Genomic DNA, 12,247 nt, shown 5'->3' with positions numbered 1-12,247 from the left:
GAAATCCTCCTTAAGAAACAGTACCCGATTGTCATAAAACACACATATATAGACGACCAGGGCTGTTTTGCGGTGCTGTCGTGTCAGTGGTACGGATGTCTGGTCAACATAGTGTCTGTCTAAATTCCGCCTCCACTCTTCAGCATTTCAGGCACTCAGCAAATTCCTACTCCGGCTTCCCCAGGGCTATTTAATATTAGGAGGCGACTTCAACGCCACACTAGATGACGCTCTGGATCGCACACCCCCTCGACAACAACACCGTACACACTCCGTCTTAACGGACTTCCTAGACACCAAAGGCATGGTAGACATTTGGCGCTCCCGCCTTTCACAGGCACGACAATATACATATCACTCGGGGGCACACAATAGCCTCTCCAGAATAGATTATGTACTAGTGCCAGCAGCCGAACTCTGAATTTTTTTAAATGTAGCAATTTACCAAGGGACATTTCTGATCACTCCTCAGTCAGCGCTCCATACACTTGGTATCCCACAGCGCAGAGACGCATATTCCCTATACACCCCGGATACCGCAGGACCCCTGAGATCGGGAAAGGGCTGGCTGATGCTACCAAATACTATTTTAGCGAATATGCACCTTTCGTCTCTTCTCTGCTTATCCTCTGGGAGGCATACAAGACAGTGCTTTGTGGGCAGGCGGTCTCACTCATAACACACCACAAAAGAGAAAAAGTTAAAACTGTAGCGACACATGAAAAGGAGGATGGATGACCAGGAGAAAGCCCACAGTCAGGACCCCTCTGACATGAACACTCATAGTCATAGTCAAGAATCTTTATTTGGTGATTAAAAAACACCATAAAAGCACACATACATATACATAGATAAAAAGACATTAAATGTTAGTCAAGATCCTTGTATATAAATAATACAGTAAAAATCCCAACATACAGGGCCATAAATTTACATTTAAAACAGAGAGTCCCAGGTCTTTCATTCCTCTCCCCTCGTCATCCTTAGTCGAACCGCCACCTTAATAAAATTCATAACACAACATAAGGTTAGCGGGTCAGAAGCTTTTTGCAAATAGACTAAAGCATCCCTGGCATGTTCCAATTGGGCTTTTTTTAAGATGTTTACTAGAAATCTACGCCTGGGCATAGAAAAATAGGGGCAAAGCAAGATAAAATGAAGGGAATCCTGCGGAGACCGGTTGTCGCAGCCGCAGGGTCCCTTCTGCTCAATTGACGTGGTGAAACCTGCTGGAGAAGCCAACATAAAAGGAAGTAAGTTCAATCTAAAACGACACATAAGAAATCTGTCCTGTGTGTTGTGCACAAGATACAGATAGGGCTCCATACCCTCCACACTCTTCACCAAATTATAAGCCCTCACAGACTTTTTCTCTCCTTCAGCCTCAGCACGGCATAGGGTTTTCCGCTCTACGAAAATTTCCCCTACTTGTTTCTTGTGCTGTGCTGAGATGGTTGTGGGGTTCCTGAAGAGATCTCCGAACCCTAGATCTTCAAGAGTGTTTCTCACATATTTAAGCCAGGGGATGCGCATGCAGTGAGTCCTACCCAAGCAGTCCAATAAAATTTCTCTGCTTAAGTGCGCATCTGGATTTACCCAAATTTTTAGCCACGCCACAATTGGCCTAAGTTTTAACAAGTCAACCAGGTATGGCCTCCCTAGCTCCCTATGAGCTATGTGTCCAGCAGTACTGGGTGGTACCCTCAGGATAGATTTCAGGTGTCTGTTTTCTTCCTGTTCAATTCTAGCAGTATTCACAAAGCCCCAAACTTCTGCCCCGTAGCTTACTTTAGAACATGTTATGGAGCCGTACAGGTTCATCACCTGTTCCGGGCTCCATCTGCCCAGCCTCCTGCCATAACCGGCTATTGCCCCATTAGAGGCAATCATTTTATTACAGCGTTCTGCCACCAAGGAGTTGAATTGGAGAGCACCATCAAAGGTCACTCCGAGATAGGAGAACGTTTTAACCTCCTCTAAACGATGGGTACCTATTGTGTAAGAGAATTTAGAAGAAGGTTTTTTGCCTGCCAGGAGCACGTATGACTTGCCTAAGTTGACAGATAGGTCCAAGTCACTCATAAACTTGACGAACCCATCTATCAAAATTTGTAGGCTTCGGGGTGTACGCGCAAGCAAGACCGCGTCGTCTGCGTAAAGCAGGACGGGGTATGCCGCGTCCCAACCCTTGGGGAATCTGCTTTTAAACCCAAAAGAGACTGCTCCAGATTATTAATGTAGAGGGAGAACAGAAAAGGGGCAAGAATACAACCTTGTCTGACTCCACTTTTACATGAAAAGGAGTCAGACAGTCCCCCCTCCCTGTTAAATCTTACTTTAGCCGTAGTATCGCTATGCAGCTCTCTTAATATGGTGATTAAACCACTCTCGATCCCCAAGCCTGCCATCATGTCCCACAGCTTCCCTCTATTGACGTGGTCGAATGCTGCTGCCAGGTCCATGAATCCCATATAAATGGGTTCATCACTGGCCAGAGTGTATTTGGCAGTCAGCATATATAGGTTCAGGCATTGATCGCTAGTGGACCTCCCTGACCTGAACCCATATTGAGTGTCCGAGAAGATGTTATTCTCTTCGGTCCACTCGGACAATCTGTTCAAAATTGCCCTTCCCAAAAGTTTAGCCGAAACGTCAATCAGGGAAATAGGCCGGTAACACCTAGGATCGTCCTTGTTGCCCTTTTTAAAAATTGGCACAATGATCGCTTTAGACCATGATGGAGGGAGACCACAGGAGATAGCGGTGTTTAAGACCCTAGTCATCAGGGGGGCCCATAGATCTATATTGCTAAGAAAAAGGTCAGGGGGAATTCCATCCGGGCCCGGGGCTTTGTTCTTAGTTAGACTCTCCATCCCTGCCACGATCTCCTTAAGAGTAAATACTACCGGGGGAGCCTGACTTAGGTTTGCTGATGGCTCTACTAGGGTGCCCGGTTCATGGTTGTACAAACTCCTAAAGTGGGTAACCCACTGCTCCGGTAGGATATTGGCCCCTATTTCCGGAGAATCATTTTCTAAAAAGGTCGGTTTATTAATGATTCTCCAGAACCCCGCTAGGTCCCTTCTTTCCCCTGCCTCTCTCAGATCTGCCCAGGCTTCTGCCTGCAGGGTGAGTTTCCTCCTTTTGGTCTCTTTTTTGTATTTCTCTCTGCTTGCCCTAATTTTTTGTGGATCCCGTGGTTTTGACTTAAGAGAGCATTTCAATTCCCTCAGTGCTTTAGAACAATTCTGATCAAACCACCGGGGATTGACCAGGTTACGTGTGGGCACATTGGACCTTAATAGTCCGTCTATCAGATTTACAATATGGTCGAACGTTTCTAGTAGTCTTGGGCCCTGTACTTCCAGATCCAAACAATCATTTATGTCCCGCAGACCCTTATTGCTCAAGTTTTTATAAAACTTTACCCCATCTATTCTAGACCATTTCAGTCTCCTGCCTTGATCGGTGACCCTCTCCCCAATTAAACGGTGAACATTGGATCCTGAACCCGCCCTATATACGAGCATTAAGACAAGCGGGTTATGGTCACTGAAGCTGTTCCAGTCTATCCCTACACTAGTTACTTTGTTAACCAGAGATCTAGAGACCAGAATATAATCTATAATAGATGAACAGCCCCTGCCCTTAAAAGTTGGTGGGAGTGTGCCGTCCGACTGTGGGTCTATCATGTTGATGGTATGCTCTAGGTCGTACTTAAGCCGAAGCAACCTAAGAGCCGACCCAGTAGGCGAGTGAGAAAAATGAGGCCCCTTCTCAATTGGGCATTGCGCCCAATCTGTGTTTGCTTTAATCAGTGCCGGGCAGAGGTGACAATTAACGTCCCCCACCACAAGCAGCCCGTGTGATGGGCCCTTGTTCTGGGATATGATTTCTTGTCCTAACCTTTGGTCGAGTTCAGTCAATACCGGGGTATGGTTATTTGCTATCTCGGTATTGTACAAGTTAAAAACAGAGAATCGTAACCCCTTTCCATGGAACCGAACTGCCTGAATCCCGTGTGAGGACCAGTCTGGGAAGGACCAGGTGCCTGGGAGGTCTAAATCTACATAGAGGGACAAACCACCCATTGCTCTCCCAGAACTGGATTTTCGGGCGGGAACAAAAAAGCACTTGTACCCCTGCAGATGGTAATTATTCTCCACAGCCCATGTCTCCTGTACACATATGATATTAAATTTTCTAATGTAGTCAACCCATTCCTTATTATAAAATTTGCCCGCTATGCCAGCTATATTCCATGAGATAAATCTCACACCCTCTCCGCTCCATTCTGCGCCCCCCTGGTCCCTTGGACTTATTTCCAACATTGGCCTTTGCATTGCCTGTTCATGTACCCCTCCTATACTGTTTTTAGCTATTACCTCAAGTTCAACACACATTAGATCCCCCACACCAATCGCCGAGGTTTGCAGAGCCTTGAAACTTTGCTCCTCCAATGTTTCTACCAGATCGCCCTTTTCTATACAACCCTGGGGGGTATTATCTGTTTGTCAATCGACCCCCTCTAGTCCATTCAGGCAATTGAACCGGTTGTAGGTATAAAGGGGTTGTTCTGGTCGGCCAGCTATCGGTCTGGGGTATAAGGCCTGGTGTCTCCCCCTCCTCCCAACCCTCTCCCAACTATCATGAGTTTGGGGTTGCTGAAATGGGACTGGGGTAATGGGAAAAAAGAACGACACATGGAGGGTTTGGATGGTGGATTCCCTAGATCTATTTTTCCCCTGACATATATAAGATACCGTGCCTATATCCCTAAAACTCACCAATATACAGTCCCCTTTTATGGATTTTTGTGTTCTCCCCACCCATGGTACCCTTCTTACCATTATTTCATTATTGAGATGTGTCGGGAGGGGTCTGTTTATGTTTAACCACTTAATTACCCTACTTTTCAGGGCACAAAAGTCCTCCATTTCACCTTCCTCGAGTGGGGGGACACCCGCCATGACTACAGTAAATGCGTTAGTCTCTGGGGTAAGTTAGGTCTACGTGGTCTCAGGGTGAGCTTCATTAAAGGGGTCGGGATGGTGTTATCTACCGGCTGTGCCGGAGGTACAGGTCCTGACGGATGGATGGGCATATTGGCATTAAGGGGTTTAGATGTTACAGGCTTCGGCCTTAAGGGTTGTTGTGAGGGTGCCACATTCGCGGCTTGTAGAAGGACTGGATTGACAACACTATTTGCCGTCGATTGGGGGACCACGGTAGGGAGAGTGGAATCTGGTTGCCTTCCCTGTCGACCAGCTTGAGTTTTCAGACTCCCTAATGTGGCTTCCAGGATAGTTAGTCTGATCTCGATCTTTTTAATACTCTCGCTGATCGGCAATAACAGAGACCTTAGCAAAAATTCTAAATTTCCAAGCGGGACAACAGACAAAGGGATATTGGCAATAACAGCTCCTGTATCTTTTATCGTAACAGGAGCTGAATCCTTATGAGCAATGGGTTTAGGATGTAAATCAACCGGTGGTTTTTCTACTAACGTGGGGGTATTTAGGGACTTACCAAAGTCCGAATGAAGAACCTTGGGTTTACTCTTACCTTGAGCTCCCTTAGATTTCCTCCTGCGTATATTGGGAGGGGGTCCAAAAACTACTTGAGTGTTAGTTGGCTTGGATGTAGCTTTCCTAGTTTTGGGGGCTGGGGGGAGTTGGGACACTAAATCAATGGTCACCCTAGTTGGGCTAGGACTAGTGGCCGGAGCTATACTCATGACTGCCCCTGATGAAATATTAGTGCAATCCCTCAGCAGTAGTGGGACATCATCAATTCGAGACAACTCCTCCCTGGGTGTAATAAGTTGGTCTCCAAGGAGGGTATTTTTCATGTTGTCTATTGAGCGTCTCCGTTCTGCCCTTAGCCTGGACAGGTTACACTCTTTGTCCCCCTCCCCTACTGCCCGGGAGAAGTAATTTTCAAGAGTCCTATTTTTAACTCCGCCCGGTTTTGATGGGGTACTCTCTCTTGCCGGGGACGGCATGGTGTTCGTAGTGGGTTATACTCCGCAGGGGATTCTCAACCGGTGGTTGAGATCAGCGATCGAATGCACAATCCAAGAGGGTAGGCCCAGCCCGGCCTCCTTCGGCCCCGGACGGCCACAGACGGTCCCGCCCTTGTCCCGGGCTTCTCCCGGGACGCTCCCGCGCGCTCCCGCGCAGCGGGCGTGCTAAGGTCTTAAAGTACTAGTGCACTTTATGGGCGGGGTCTCGGCCGGCAGGGAGAGCAGCCCAGCTGATGGTAATGGGGCACGCAGGGGCTCCTGGTCCACGGAGTCCCTGCTTTGCTCGCAACCCTGCCGGTCCAGAGAACAGCCCAGAGTCAGCAGTCCTTACAGAGTTACCACGCTGCGGGACCCGCGTAGCGGGTCCGGCGAGGTAGGAAGCAGGTCCGGTGTCAAAGGAAAAACAAAGCGCCTCAGCAATCCAATGCGGCTCCTCAGAGTGTCCCGTTTGAACGCGGGAGATCCTGCCTGTTTTGACTCCGTGGGCGGGGGCGCGGCCGGCAGGGAGAGCAGCCCAGCTGATGGTAATGGGGCACGCAGGGGCTCCTGGTCCACGGAGTCCCTGCTTTGCTCGCAACCCTGCCGGTCCAGAGAACAGCCCAGAGTCAGCAGCCCTTACAGAGTTACCACGCTGCAGGACCCGCGTAGCGGGTCCGGCGAGGTAGGAAGCAGGTCCGGTGTCAAAGGAAAAACAAAGCGCCTCAGCAATCCAATGCGGCTCCTCAGAGTGTCCCGTTTGAACGCGGGAGATCCCGCCTGTTTTGACTCCGTGGGCGGGGGCGCGGCCGGCAGGGAGAGCAGCCCAGCTGATGGTAATGGGGCACGCAGGGGCTCCTGGTCCACGGAGTCCCTGCTTTGCTCGCAACCCTGCCGGTCCAGAGAACAGCCCAGAGTCAGCAGCCCTTACAGAGTTACCACGCTGCAGGACCCGCGTAGCGGGTCCGGCGAGGTAGGAAGCAGGTCCGGTGTCAAAGGAAAAACAAAGCGCCTCAGCAATCCAATGCGGCTCCTCAGAGTGTCCCGTTTGAACGCGGGAGATCCCGCCTGTTTTGACTCCGTGGGCGGGGGCGCGGCCGGCAGGGAGAGCAGCCCAGCTGATGGTAATGGGGCACGCAGGGGCTCCTGGTCCACGGAGTCCCTGCTTTGCTCGCAACCCTGCCGGTCCAGAGAACAGCCCAGAGTCAGCAGCCCTTACAGAGTTACCACGCTGCGGGACCCGCGTAGCGGGTCCGGCGAGGTAGGAAGCAGGTCCGGTGTCAAAGGAAAAACAAAGCGCCTCAGCAATCCAATGCGGCTCCTCAGAGTGTCCCGTTTGAACGCGGGAGATCCCGCCTGTTTTGACTCCGTGGGCGGGGGCGCGGCCGGCAGGGAGAGCAGCCCAGCTGATGGTAATGGGGCACGCAGGGGCTCCTGGTCCACGGAGTCCCTGCTTTGCTCGCAACCCTGCCGGTCCAGAGAACAGCCCAGAGTCAGCAGCCCTTACAGAGTTACCACGCTGCGGGACCCGCGTAGCGGGTCCGGCGAGGTAGGAAGCAGGTCCGGTGTCAAAGGAAAAACAAAGCGCCTCAGCAATCCAATGCGGCTCCTCAGAGTGTCATGTGACATGAACACTCATTTATTGCAACTTAAGAAGCAGGAGTATAAAGATCATTTGTGGGAGGCAGCGAGAACGTGACTCACTCTCCACTACCCAACACACCCTATATGAAAGGGGTGACAAAGCAGGCAAGCTATTGGCCTAGCTTGACAAGAGGGCAGATAGATGGATCTCAGAACTCAAACTTCCCACGGGAGACACCACTCGGGATCCCCATTGCATAGTAGACTTACTAGTACATCACTACGAACAGGTATACACCTCCACACTTACAATTACTCAAACAGATGCAGAGGAGTTCCTCGGTGATATTAGGCTCCCCAGACTAGTGGAGACAGAGTCTCAATTGTTAGAGGCAGAGCTCTCCACGGATGAAATTGCAACGCCAATAGGTAAACTTCAGTCAAAAAAGGCACTGGGTCCAAACGGTATTCCCATAGAGTGGTACAAGCGTAATGCAACAACACTTACGCCTTATCTGGTTGCTATGTATGAGGCAAGCTTGGACAGGGGGGAACTGCCTTGAGACCAAAGAACGGCAACAATAGTGGCCAATCACAAACCCGGCAAACCCGCATAGGAATGTTCCTCTTACAGGCCCATATCTCTGTTCAACACTAAGGCCAAGATTTTGGCCAAGACCCTAGCTAACAGACTCACGCCACACCTAGCAACGCTAATACATCCGGATCAATCCGGGTTTATGCCGGGGAGAAATACTGATTTAAATCTTAGGCGCCTCCACAACGTGTTGGACCGGAAACATACTATTCGGAAAGAGGCCGTTGTGCTGTCCTTGGACGCGTGCATGGCTTTTGACACAGTCCAGAGGTCATTTGTCTTCGCTGTTCACAGAAAATTGGGGTTCTGACTGAAATTCTGCTCCTGGGTTAGATTACTATACACTGCTCCCTTGGCCCATGTAGTAGCTAATGGGCATAGATCAGGAGAGTTTCCATTGCACCGAGGCACGAGGCAGGGCTGCCCCCTATCACCGCTTCTCTTCGCCCTGGTGTTGGAGCCTCTGGCGACCTGGATACGACAGGACCCAGTCATCGAGGGCTTCGATGGACTGAGGGATGTGAGGATCGAATATCCATGTATGCGGACTATATCCTCCTATATATGGCCTCTCCCAGACGTTCCCTGTCCTGCCTATTAGATATCTGTAGTTCATATGGACGTTATTTAGGGTACACGGTTAACTGGACAAAGTCTGTACTTTACGTCTTGAGGGGTCCCCCACCACACCTTCCAGCCAGCTGCGATGTAACCATTGCAGAGAACACTTTCAAATATTTAGGGATTCACATTACCCATGACCCGGACGTATTTATGACGCTGAATTTCCAAGCCCCATTGAAACAGTTGCAAAGGGATACCAAGCACTGGCAATCACTACCTTTGCCGCTCCTGGGAAAGGCAGCGCTTTTCAAAATGATGGCACTCCCCAGATTTCTGTACACCCTCCAAAATACACCCTTCTTAGTCCCCCAATCCTACTTCCGTGCCGTTGAGGCAGAAGCCACTAAACTCCTCTGGGACATTAAACCTGCTCGCAAAGCTATGTTGAAACTATACCAAACTTGGTACGATTATGGCATTGCACTCCTGAAAATACAGACATATTACTGGGCCTCCAAGCTGAAAGTGACTAACCACTGGAATCATGCCCCCCACACGGACCCGGCCTATATCCTCGACAGGTTGCAGTTGGGTGAGACAGGGCCTTACCGGGTGCTCTATAACAAGACCCAGACCATTCTAGACCCCACAAACCACACACTTCAGGTATGGAATATAGTGCAGAAAACGTTAGGGTGGCATAATATACTCACGCAAGCAACACCCCTTTGGATCACGGACAGGCTGGGCAAATTGGAAAAAAGCAACGGCTTTAATCACTGGGACCATATTGGAATATCCAAGGTGGGCGACCTCTGGGTACGGGGAAAAATTATCCCATTTACACAGCTTCAAACGCAATACGGGATGGCATCAACAGAGCATTGCCGTTACCAACAGATCAAACACGCCCTTAAAGTGGCAATTCCCCCCGACACCAGCCTACCTGAGGCCTCCCCGCTAGAAGATAGGTCACTGACAGATCACATGGGAAAAAGGTCAACCTCTATGACCTATCGGAAAATTATCAATAAGATGCCAGATCCGGTACAGAAGCTCAGAGACAAATGGCAGGTAGACCTGGGAGAGTAAGATGACATGGATTGGCAAGCAGCGCTATCATCCCCTAGAGAGGTGGCGATCTCATCTAAATTACGCCTTGTACAACTTAAGATCTTCCATAGAATCTACTACATCAGAACTAAACTCTGTAAGATCGGGAAAGTAGGCACTCCGCTCTGTCTGCGACAATGTGTTGAGCCTGGTACATTCTTTCATACTATATAGGCACGCCGTTCAGTGGCGTCGTACTGGGAATCAGTTATGTCCCTACAGAGCCCAAATGCTGTTTACTAAATATTTGGGATGCGAAAGACCTAAATTCAACATTACAGACCTTGGCTACCCTGGATATTATACTAGCTAAGAGGAATATTGATAGACATGGCTGTGGCAGAAAAGACTGTATACATACACTGGGGCTGTACCAAAAAAGTATTACAAAATGGGGAGTTTGGAACACATATAGAGGAAATATCTGTGAAATGCCTCTTGTAACTCAAGATTTGGACTGATTAAGATAAATGACACTGAATGTTGTAACGCTGTATATGTAACTGATTAGGTATGGATATTCTTGTAATATACATAAGAGGTAACGAAGAATTTATAATGTATAGACTGTATCTGTTATATTGATGCATGTAAAGAATTGATAACTGTGTCTTTTTTCTATAAATAACAGTTTAAAAAACAAATAAAGATGAAAACTATCTAGCCCAGGGGGCTCATAGGCCATGGGACAAAATTAGTTAAATACCTTTTTAAAATCTGTGAATAAAGTCGAAGTAACTATTTTGAGTCATCATCCTGATAGGACCTCAGGTTTCCTTCTGCAGCCTTAGGATCTAGTCTAAAGTCTTTCTTCCGAGCACGAACACGCCAATTAGGAGACCACAGCCTGTTTATTAATACTTCGAGTGTGAGACTCAGGATGATGACCAAAAAGGGTAGATATTCTGCATAGTTTTCTTTACAATTTGATAGCCCATTTTAACACCCCTGTGGGTAGAAGAAAATCTGGCAGCCATTCAAAGGATGAAAACTCTATCTTAATTGTTCTGGTACTTGGCTCGAGAACCGGACCTTCACAACCCAATCAAAAATCCAATCATCAGTGATGAGATTCATTCAGTGAGCCCCATGAACCGCTTGACCATGCAGAGCAGTCATAAACCCTTTGCTAAGCATCCTGCTCAATGACTTACAACTGCAGGTGAGACAATTTTTTACTGGATCTTTCACAAAGCTCTTTGGAAAATGTCAGAAGTTGAAACGTTTTTCGCTCTGCCGCATCCACCTTGAAATAGGGACTTTGGCAACAATTTATATTTGATGTGCCATTATTTAGCGTTAACGAACCAGTTAGCGATAAATGAAAAAAGAATCGGGACTCAATTTACACACATGATGTACACAAGCAAGACATTCCCAAAAGGTAACCATGCGGGTGTAGTTTTATTAACTTGTACGTAATGTTATGCACCAGTTGTGTAATATTGCATAGGAGTAAATTCTATGAAGGGGGGTCAACAGTTTGAAGAGTGGTTTACCTTGTAAGTCTGTGGTCACCCACAAACACATCTCCTTGTGAGCTTTCACAACCCCCTTTCTGATGCTTTCCCACCCTGGAAATGGCTGTACATTTACACCAGCTGAGGCCTGCAATAAATCCATTTTTAAGATAAGTAGGAAAAGAGAACAGCTCATCAGTGGTAAGGGATTAAGGGAAGGAAGGAGTTTCTCCATGAGGAAAAATTATTGAGGAAAAAAGTAAGTATAAAAAGAGTGCTATTGCACAGTGGTGCTACCTCTTCTGAAATTAAAATGTTATTGTACATACAATTATGCAATGATAAAATGTGTATGCCAGTAAAGCACAATACTCTTTCAGGAAAGATCCTGGAAACCTGCACCTCACACAGCTTCTCAAGTATACTCTTGGAATGTTTGGTAAATATAAAAAAAAGGGAAAAGTATGTTCAAGAGGGAAATGAAATGTCTGCACATAATTTTATGAGGTTTGTTTGTGAATTGGGCCCTTCAGAAAAAAAAACGTATAAAAAAGGTAATTTGCAGCAAAAAATTCTCCATGCATTGCCAGTCTGGCTGAGTTTGATTGGAGTGAAAATCATCACGCTATGTATTGAAAAGCAGGCAAAGGTAAACAGCGAACGTATCCAACTTGGCAAAGGACAAAAATCAGTATCTTTGCAAAGAGAGCAAAAAGTACTTTTTACACCCTACCTTAAACCTCGACCCTACTGATTTAGACTCAAGCATAAAGTTTCCTGTTATGGTCTGGGATGGTGACTGACAAATCTCAGTCCAAGACAGAGCATGAAAATGTATTTGAAGCGTTTAACACATTGATAATAAAATACATGTTCACTCTAATTCTTACCAATGAACTGAAAATACAACTCAGATACCACATTATT

General features: G+C 47.6%; 1 protein-coding gene across 11 annotated transcripts in view; it reads right to left on the bottom strand.

The window, feature by feature from the left end:
* LOC144807664 (protein mono-ADP-ribosyltransferase PARP12-like) overlaps positions 1 to 12,247 on the bottom strand; it is a 393,804-nt gene that overhangs the window by 91,419 nt on the left and 290,138 nt on the right. The gene's annotated exons all lie outside the window — the stretch shown is intronic.

This window comes from Lissotriton helveticus, chromosome 1_1 (genome assembly GCF_964261635.1).
Source record: "Lissotriton helveticus chromosome 1_1, aLisHel1.1, whole genome shotgun sequence".
Taxonomy (NCBI): domain Eukaryota; kingdom Metazoa; phylum Chordata; class Amphibia; order Caudata; family Salamandridae; genus Lissotriton; species Lissotriton helveticus.
The sequence above is the reverse complement of the archived record's forward strand: the minus strand, read 5'-3'. Positions and strand labels throughout refer to the sequence as shown.